Raw genomic sequence first — 11,595 nt, 5'->3', positions numbered from 1 at the left:
CTGAATAGAATATATCGCCACCACCATTACCTTAAATTTTAAACCGTTATATAGCACTGGGTGAGGACAATTTTTCCATCATGTCAATATATTACATTTACTTATGACAGAAGAAAACTAGATATAACTTGATCCAAGTTTTAACTACACGAATACCAATGTGTGTCTAAATATTATCAAACGTTTCCGTTAGTTGTTTTTTACTGTTTTACAAATTCTAATTCAGCTTTTTAAAATACATGTGCTATCCGGTAACTGCACAATCACACGAAAAGAGCCATTATCCGCTTATCAGCCTTACGACATGTGATGTTATTGTACCCAACCTTACGACACGTGATGTTATTGTACCCAACCTTATGACACGTGATGTTATTGTACCCAACCTTAAGACACGTGATGTTATTGTACCCAACCTTACGACATGTGATGTTATTGTACCCAACCTTACGACACGTGATGTTATTGTACCCAACCTTACGACACGTGATGTTATTGTACCTAGTTACGACATGTGATGTTGTTACATCTATTCTCCCTTAAACCCTATTCCGTCCCACATGTGGTGCTTCTGCTGTTTGTTGATAATTATTTATAATGTAATCCTTGTGTCTGAAGTACAGGAAGGAGTTAGGTCGTGTGTTTAGAAATATAACATAAACTGTTTTACTTCCGCTTGTGTGTTATTTGTAATAAACATTATTATGTGTTTTATTTACTCTGGGTATTGATTTTCATTGCTGCTTTTCGCTTCACTGTCACGTGTTTCACTTACCTTCATCAGATCATGTAAGTAATAAAATAAACACTCAACTCATTAGTGAAATTCATATTACGTCATTTTTAACAAGTGTAGTAGGAAACTGTACTCAAAAACATCGGAGGAGGAAGAAGTGAAATGGAAATTCCAGCATGTAGGATAATGGGTTGATATAGTCGTAACCTATACGTACACGATTTGCCCCCATGCTTGAGTGATAGTGACTTTCCTCCTATAAAACATATTTACGAGGGTATACGTATCACTTAAAACCAAGACAGATGTGTATAAGCTGACTTGTATCAATTTTGTTGGCAGAGTGATATTTTAGGATTTTTCCTGGTTTTCAGTGTTATACACAACAAATGGCACCAAATGTACAGTGTATGTACATTTAATATTGAACAACGACATCAGTATGTCATGTTAATGTGAGATGTACAATTAGTTTCCCCGTTAGGGACAAATGATTACCTTGTAGTGTCGGTATGTATTTATGGCCTGGCAAACGCTTTATGCACAACCCGATAATGAGATGTTATAGATGCACAAAAACAAATTTAGGGAGAGGTTAAAATGCAGATTTAAGGTAGGTAGACAAAATGTAAATATCAGGCACAAATAAAAAGTGAGCCGGATGATGCTCTGTAAGTCCGGATCACTAAACACCAAGTCAGGGTAATTTTATTCTCGTGATTGTCTGAATGTTCAAGATTTGCAGTAGATTTATCTTACATCACAACCATAGGGCTTAAACAAACTGGACATTGATAAAAAGGAAGAAAGGCCTTGAAAATGATATAATAAGTTTGATTGGTTAAAACATCGTAAAGACGATTTAGATTCATTGTGCCTGACAGTCTTCGATTTTTCTAAAATGAGCATATTACGACAATCGACATTTATCTACATCTACAATAATAGGTTGACTATATTACGTTCCACAAGCGAGACGAGTCTCCAGTGATGGAGACGATAGATTACAGAATGAAAAATTTGGTATGTATCACACTTGACTTTGAACAAGTTGAGTCACCATCAATATAGAAAGCTCAAATTTACATTATTTGTCTCAAGTATCAATAGAATAAAACTGGGAAATAAAAAAAGATACCATAATATAAATATCTAAAAAAAAACTAGACACATATTGTAGTAAAAATAGATAAATGAAAAATAAACGTTACGAAAAATAAAATAGGAGGTTTTATAGATTCCACAAAAAATGCACCCGTTTTACTTCGTTTACTACGTTAACGATGGAATGCTAATCACTATTAGGATACTCTTATAATGAATGGTGACGTTTACGATGGAATGTTAATCACTATTAGGATACTATTATAATGAATGGTGACGTTTACGATGGAATGCTAATCACTATTATAATGAATGGTGACGTTTACGATGGAATGCTAATCACTATTAGGATACTATTATAATGAATGGTGACGTTTACGATGGAATGCTAATCACTATTATAATGAATGGTGAAGTTTACGATGGAATGCTAATCACTATTAGGATACTATTATAATGAATGGTGAAGTTTACGATGGAATGCTAATCACTATTATAATGAATGGTGACGTTTACGATGGAATGTTAATCACTATTATAATGAATGGTGACGTTTACGATGGAATGTTAATCACTATTAGGATACTATTATAATGAATGGTGAAGTTTACGATGGAATGCTAATCACTATTATAATGAATGGTGAAGTTTACGATGGAATGTTAATCACTATTATAATGAATGGTGACGTTTACGATGGAATGCTAATCACTATAATGAATACGTTTACGATGAATGGTGATTAGTTTACGATGGAATGCTAATCACTATTATAATGAATGGTGACGTTTACGATGGAATGCTAATCACTATTATAATGAATGGTGAAGTTTACGATGGAATGCTTATCACTATTATAATGAATGGTGACGTTTACGATGGAATGCTAATCACTATTAGGATACTATTATAATGAATGGTGAAGTTTACGATGGAATGCTAATCACTATTATAATGAATGGTGACGTTTACGATGGAATGCTAATCACTATTAGGATACTATTATAATGAATGGTGACGTTTACGATGGAATGCTTATCACTATTAGGATACTATTATAATGAATGGTGACGTTTACGATGGAATGCTAATCACTATTATAATGAATGGTGACGTTTACGATGGAATGCTTATCACTATTAGGATACTATTATAATAAATGGTGACGTTTACGATGGAATGCTTATCACTATTAGGATACTATTATAATGAATGGTGACGTTTACGATGGAATGCTAATCACTATTAGGATACTATTATAATGAATGGTGAAGTTTACGATGGAATGCTAATCACTATTAGGATACTATTATAATGAATGGTGACGTTTACGATGGAATGCTAATCACTATTAGGATACTATTATAATGAATGGTGACGTTTACGATGGAATGCTAATCACTATTAGGATACTATTATAATGAATGGTGACGTTTACGATGGAATGCTAATCACTATTAGGATACTATTATAATGAATGGTGACGTTTACGATGGAATGCTAATCACTATTAGGATACTATTATAATGAATGGTGACGTTTACGATGGAATGCTAATCACTATTAGGATACTATTATAATGAATGGTGACGTTTACGATGGAATGCTAATCACTATTAGGATACTATTATAATGAATGGTGACGTTTACGATGGAATGCTAATCACTATTATAATGAATGGTGAAGTTTACGATGGAATGCTTATCACTATTAGGATACTATTATAATGAATGGTGAAGTTTACGATGGAATGCTAATCACTATTAGGATACTATTATAATGAATGGTGAAGTTTACGATGGAATGCTAATCACTATTAGGATACTATTATAATGAATGGTGACGTTTACGATGGAATGCTAATCACTATTATAATGAATGGTGACGTTTACGATGGAATGCTAATCACTATTAGGATAATGGTGATTATAATGAATGAATGGTGACGTTTACGATGGAATGCTAATCACTATTAGGATACTATTATAATGAATGGTGACGTTTACGATGGAATGCTAATCACTATTATAATGAATGGTGACGTTTACGATGGAATGCTAATCACTATTAGGATAATTATAATGAATGGTGACGTTTACGATGGAATGCTAATCACTATTAGGACTATTATAATGAATGGTGACGTTTACGATGGAATGCTAATCACTATTAGGATAATTATAATGAATGGTGACGTTTACGATGGAATGCTAATCACTATTATAATGAATGGTGAAGTTTACGATGGAATGTTAATCACTATTATAATGAATGGTGAAGTTTACGATGGAATGCTAATCACTATTAGGATACTATAATAATGAATGGTGAAGTTTACGATGGAATGTTAATCACTATTATAATGAATGGTGACGTTTACGATGGAATGTTAATCACTATTATAATGAATGGTGAAGTTTACGATGGAATGCTAATCACTATTAGGATACTATTATAATGAATGGTGACGTTTACGATGGAATGCTAATCACTATTAGGATACTATTATAATGAATGGTGACGTTTACGATGGAATGCTAATCACTATTATAATGAATGGTGACGTTTACGATGGAATGCTAATCACTATTATAATGAATCACTATGAATGGTGACGTTTACGATGGAATGCTAATCACTAATGCTATAATTATAATGAATGGTGACGTTTACGATGGAATGCTAATCACTATTATAATGAATGGTGACGTTTACGATGGAATGCTAATCACTATTATAATGAATGGTGACGTTTACGATGGAATGCTAATCACTATTATAATGAATGGTGACGTTTACGATGGAATGCTAATCACTATTATAATGAATGGTGAAGTTTACGATGGAATGTTAATCACTATTATAATGAATGGTGACGTTTACGATGGAATGCTAATCACTAATAGGATACTATTATAATGAATGGTGAAGTTTACGATGGAATGTTAATCACTATTATAATGAATGGTGAAGTTTACGATGGAATGTTAATCACTATTAGGATACTATTATAATGAATGGTGACGTTTACGATGGAATGCTAATCACTATTAGGATACTATTATAATGAATGGTGACGTTTACGATGGAATGCTAATCACTATTATAATGAATGGTGAACGTTGCTACACTATTATAATGATGGAATGCTAATCACTATTAGGATACTATTATAATGAATGGTGACGTTTACGATGGAATGCTAATCACTATTATAATGAACGGTGACGTTTACGATGGAATGCTAATCACTATTATAATGAATGGTGAAGTTTACGATGGAATGTTAATCACTGTTATAATGAATGGTGAAGTTTACGATGGAATGCTTATCACTATTAGGATACTATTATAATGAATGGTGACGTTTACGATGGAATGCTAATCACTATTAGGATACTATTATAATGAATGGTGACGTTTACGATGGAATGCTAATCACTATTAGGATACTATTATAATGAATGGTGACGTTTACGATGGAATGCTAATCACTATTATGATACTATTATAATGAATGGTGACGTTTACGATGGAATGCTAATCACTATTAGGATACTATTATAATGAATGGTGACGTTTACGATGGAATGCTAATCACTATTATGATACTATTATAATGAATGGTGACGTTTACGATGGAATGCTAATCACTATTAGGATACTATTATAATGAATGGTGAAGTTTACGATGGAATGCTAATCACTATTATAATGAATGGTGAAGTTTACGATGGAATGTTAATCACTATTATAATGAATGGTGACGTTTACGATGGAATGTTAATCACTATTATAATGAATGGTGACGTTTACGATGGAATGCTAATCACTATTAGGATACTATTATAATGAATGGTGAAGTTTACGATGGAATGCTTATCACTATTAGGATACTATTATAATGAATGGTGAAGTTTACGATGGAATGCTTATCACTATTAGGATACTATTATAATGAATTGTGAAGTTTACGATGGAATGCTAATCACTATTAGGATACTATTATAATGAATGGTGACGTTTACGATGGAATGCTAATCACTATTATAATGAATGGTGAAGTTTACGATGGAATGCTAATCACTATTAGGATACTATTATAATGAATGGTGACGTTTACGATGGAATGCTAATCACTATTATAATGAATGGTGAAGTTTACGATGGAATGCTTATCACTATTAGGATACTATTATAATGAATGGTGACGTTTACGATGGAATGCTAATCACTATTAGGATACTATTATGATAAATGGTGACGTTTACGATGGAATGCTAATCACTATTATAATGAATGGTGACGTTTACGATGGAATACTAATCACTATTAGGATACTACTATAATGAATGGTGACGTTTACGATAAACGACCACTCCAACGCTATATTTTATTTCTTCATGTGTCTGTCTTTATCAGTCATCGCATACCTCACGCAGTTTCAAGAACTTAACGCAACTCTTCAAAACTATCTCAAAAGGAATGAAATTGACACGATGAAGGGAGAAGGTAACTTGACTTTGAGCATCTGAAACAATACCTGGTCAAATTAGAACAGATCTTATTTCATTTAAATCTTTATTCTTTTTTAAATAAAAAATTTACCACTAGCCTGATTCATAAATTTGAAGACAAGTACTTACATTACACTGTGCGTTTACCGCCTTTCAAAGAATGTTTTCATTAAAGTGGAGAATGAAAACTTTTTTAATGATTTCCGGCAGAAGGGAAATACGCTGTATCGTTTAAAAATGTTGGGTTTTTTTTTCAAAATTGTATGGTAAAAATTAATACAAATCTTCATAGTTGTTCAAAATTGATCACTACATAATGGCTAGCACTTATCAAAATTCGGGTACTGAAAAACCCATCTTTCTAGATAAAAGTATCAATATTGCATAATCATACGAAAACATTAGCAATACATTATTGCAAGTTTATTATTATCCGATTGGGGTCTGTTTTGCTTCTATTCTCTTATATCATAATATAAACAGCACTACCACCTAATTTGCCTGGCTCAAATAAATCGGGATCAGGGCCCGTTTTTAGGCATAACTTCAAGCTTGAAAATGACATTATGAAAATATCGTGGCCAAAGTTATTATTACGATTTCGACCTCACAATAGATCAGTGTACCTTTATACTGTCATGATAATATACTTGAACACAACAGAATTTCTCTGAATTACATTCAAGAATAGAATTTCTTTAAAACGGTAAGATACTATACTAAGGCGTTTCTTTTCAATACGATATTTTTGTTCATGTTATCCCCAGTTCTAAAACACCACCATGAAAATACCAACATGTCAACACAATCCAAAGTCAAATTCAATAAAACAAGATTGAAATATAAACAAAAGACAAATTTGTCTCCAGCAAAAGTACGAGAATAAGACCAGGTGTTTCGAAAGAGTAGATGTCGTCTGTTTCATCGACAACACCCACCATGTTAACATTGTCAATCCAAGTAAGTAATATCACACGTTCTCACAGGAGAACAATGTATACAATTATTGAACCAACAGGCAAACTAACGAGCATCAAACTCGTCCAGCCTCATATCACACAAAAACCTGTTTCTCAATGAGATCGCAATGGCGCTCATATAACTTCCTCATAATTTTCATCAACTTCATATTTTGAAACTCTGTATTACGAGTTTGTTCGTCATTGGACATTTTCTTGCACGAAAATCGCAATAATAGGAACATGTCCATGAATATCGAATGAAGTGCGACATGTGTATTCTATCTTCCCTGTCCCATGTAATACGGCATTTCTAACCTCTGTTGAAGCAGATACAATGATTCGTCAGTCTGTCATTGTCTCAGACCTCTAGTCATGGAAAATCTGTATTCGATACTGTAACACTTTTCGAAATACAATGTACATAAAACTGCATTATTGGTTTGCTTCACCACGCGCAAACTTCACAATTTATCTTCAAAACTAGAATTTTAGTCAAAGTTAAAAAGCAGGAACTAAAAATATATAACTCTCAATCAAAACTCTCACCTACACTTATAACCATACAATATTTTAGTGAAATCGGGGAAAAAATGATATAAAAAAATGTAGGGTATTTCTGTGCAAATTTCTTACTCTGTCAAGGAATTTTATTCAACCAGATATTACACTATGTGCAACATGGAAGCAAAAGATCCTCACCAAACTGGACGATATTCCAACAAAGTAAGATTTATGAGATATGAAAGAAGGGCAAGGTATGATGCAGGTTTTCACAACACTATAGTATATATAAAAATAAATCATAAGTATGATGTGGTGTATCATACAGTTAGCATGTCATCTGTGGTATTGGACACATCCATAGTACTTGTTAGGGAACCAAGAGTTAAATCAGTGTAGTCACCATACTATCTCTGGTATTGTACAGTAATATATGTTAGATTGACATTAGTTCAGGCAGAGAGTCGCACAGGTAATATGTGATTTGTGGTAAAGTACACGTCCGTATATATAAGGACTATTTATCACTTAACTTGAGCATATTACAACTTGTGTCCACCGGAGACATGAACAATGTCGAGATGGGTCACCAAGGCAACAAGGAACAGAAGATTCTCAATGTGTCTCAGACTTACATGAGAGACTTGGTAGGTAACGAGCCGATGGCAATCACTAGTTAGCGTGATATTATCATTACAGTATTGGTCAGACCCGTCAGATCGGATCCTTTTCTATTGTGGATAAAAGGCATAGACTAATACCAAGCTCGCTACCAGTTTTATATACCATATTACAGTGATGACTTCACTTATCAGTTGTACGTTATTTGTAAATCAGGAGCGAAAGACGACCTAAGAATTAACAGCAAGTTATTATATCCTATACCAGACTCTAGTCGATTGATCTATGTAGGAGACGAAGAATACCAAGGATTCCGAATAAAGGCTCGCTGCTGTATTGAATACCTGGTGGAACATAAATCAGGACTTAAGGTCGGTCTCTATGTTTCCGGATACCCTGACTATTCCAATGGAAGCCCGCAACATGTATCTTTCGGATACCCGGCCGGAATGTTTCTCCGCTGAGGATCGCTTCAGTATAAACTGATTCTGTGTATGTTACGATTTCCTTCCCAAAGGTTGCAAAGCCAACAATATACCCAATTCTACTGTACATCGCAGTAAGTGACGACCGAAAGTGTTTAGTGTTACGGCCCCATGTCAGCTTTCTCATCAAAACTTAACTTACCAAATTGTTGACATCTAACAGAGTAGGGAATCACGTGACCGAAAGTAATGTTCCCATGAACACACAAAATAGTTACTGACGAAAGCGTTTAAGCTGTGTGTAAAGCCTTTTTACAAATGTGGTGCAGCAGTTTAACAGGCCTAACCCTACTATTCGGGCATCGTTTCTGTGTCCATTTCAGACGTTTCACATCCGATAGCATTAGCAGGATTCAGGAAATTACCACGTTTATCCTCATTTCAGAAATAATGAGCGATCCCACGTTGATAACAAAAAGTGTTATTATGAAAATATCGTAAATATTTGCATAAATGGCTGTTATTCGAAGACATATGAATCAAGCACATGTGTATAATCAAGCGCTCAATTGTTTATATGTAAAGAAACTCGTCTTAAATCTGTTCATACTTCAATTTCAAATCAGTCACGAATTATTATTGTTTGATATTCCGAATAAGTATAGTATGTTGTTTAATATCTATAACCTTATTATAAAGTAGTTGTGCATTAGTAAAGTCATTTTTTCCTACCTTGACTTGTATTTTGATTATTGTACAACCATTGTATATCTTAATCATACTCTATTCTAAACTTAAATGGCGATCACAGAATAAAGGTTAGCGATGTAGTAGAACACAAGGTGGCGATCACAGAATAAAGGTTAGCGATGTAGTAGAACACAAGGTGGCGATCACAGAATAAAGGTTAGCGATGTAGTAGAACACAAGGTGGCGATCACAGAATAAAGGTTAGCGATGTAGTAGAACACAAGGTGGCGATGTAGTAGAACACAAGGTGGCGATCACAGAACACAAGGTTAGCGATGTAGTAGAACACAAGGTGGCGATGTAGTAGAACACAAGGTGGCGATCACAGAATAAAGGTTAGCGATGTAGTAGAACACAAGGTGGCGATGTAGTAGAACACAAGGTGGCGATCACAGAATAAAGGTTAGCGATGTAGTAGAACACAAGGTGGCGATCACAGAATAAAGGTTAGCGATGTAGTAGAACACAAGGTGGCGATGTAGTAGAACACAAGGTGGCGATCACAGAATAAAGGTTAGCGATGTAGTAGAACACAAGGTGGCGATGTAGTAGAACACAAGGTGGCGATGTAGTAGAACACAAGGTGGCGATGTAGTAGAACACAAGGTGGCGATCACAGAATAAAGGTTAGCGATGTAGTAAAACACAAGGTGGCGATCACAGAATAAAGGTTAGCGATGTAGTAGAACACAAGGTGGCGATGTAGTAGAACACAAGGTGGCGATGTAGTAGAACACAAGGTGGCGATGTAGTAGAACACAAGGTGGCGATCACAGAATAAAGGTTAGCGATGTAGTAAAACACAAGGTGGCGATCACAGAATATCATATATATAAAGCATTTTTTCAGTACTTGACTAAAGGAACACAGTTTGAATTGAAACTGTGTGTAATGTTTTATCTTCCCTGATGGTATTGAGGGTGGCGATATTTCCTTTTAATGGATAAACATGTATATTACTTTGTTGTCGTATGTATATGTAAGTTGTTTGTACAGTAATACGGAAATGTAAATAAAATATTTGACCTTGACGTGACTTTTGGCAATCTTCACGCGTGTATACACCGAACTGCTCGAGTTAATCCTCATTATTTAAATTGGTTTGAAATTTGTTTCTTTGAAATTCTCCTTCTTTTATTTGTTATACATAGTTTCATTTCAGTTAAATTTCGTCCTTTTCCTTCGTGTTTTGCTTGGACATATATGAAAACCCCTGGCCTAATGTATCTTTTGGTGAAAACACAGATAGTTTAAGCAATAAGTGAACTCATCTTGAAAATATAGCAAACACATATCACGTAGTACATCAGACTTAATCTCACCTAGACAACGGTATCTTTGACAAAAAACCCTTTTTGTGGTGTTAGTAGTGTCACCACAGTAGTACCAGGGACCTGGTAGTACTAACTTCATCCATAAATACAGTCAATATTTCTAATCTAATTTCTGCCCAACGATTTTTCATTAGATGAGGCAATCTGAATCGCAATCTTTTTTTTCAATATATCTTTTTAACTTCTTCTAATTTCTCTGTATATTATACATACTAAACTACTTATTCCGTTTGGTATGCTGTTCTAACAGTTACCCAAACTAATGTCAAATTGCATGCATTTCGTTTTCAAAAAAAAAATAAAATAAAAATTGATTCACAGCCTATGTTGTAGGCATTTTACACTTATGCACAAAATGTCTGCATTGATTTTTGTCTTTAACGACGCTAAACATACAACTGTCATATTTTATAAATGCGGAAGTGGTGGGAAATGGCACGGTTGTAGGTCAATGACTTATGATGGGTGATGACACTCCCTCCGGCGTTATCTCCGTCCATTGTGTCAATAACTTACCCTCGGGTTAGGCTCTACTGAAAATAGTTCCGACCGTCAGTTACGTGGACGTAAAACCCGCTAAATAAATGAATGAAAAAGTCAGGTTCGTGGACGTAAAACCCGTTAAATAAAAGAATGAAAAAGTC

Source organism: Ylistrum balloti, unplaced genomic scaffold (assembly GCF_031769215.1).
Source record: "Ylistrum balloti isolate Yb309-2 unplaced genomic scaffold, AGI_CSIRO_Ybal_v1 Utg371186, whole genome shotgun sequence".
Classification (NCBI taxonomy): Eukaryota; Metazoa; Mollusca; class Bivalvia; order Pectinida; family Pectinidae; genus Ylistrum; species Ylistrum balloti.
Note: the sequence above shows the minus strand (reverse complement) of the source record.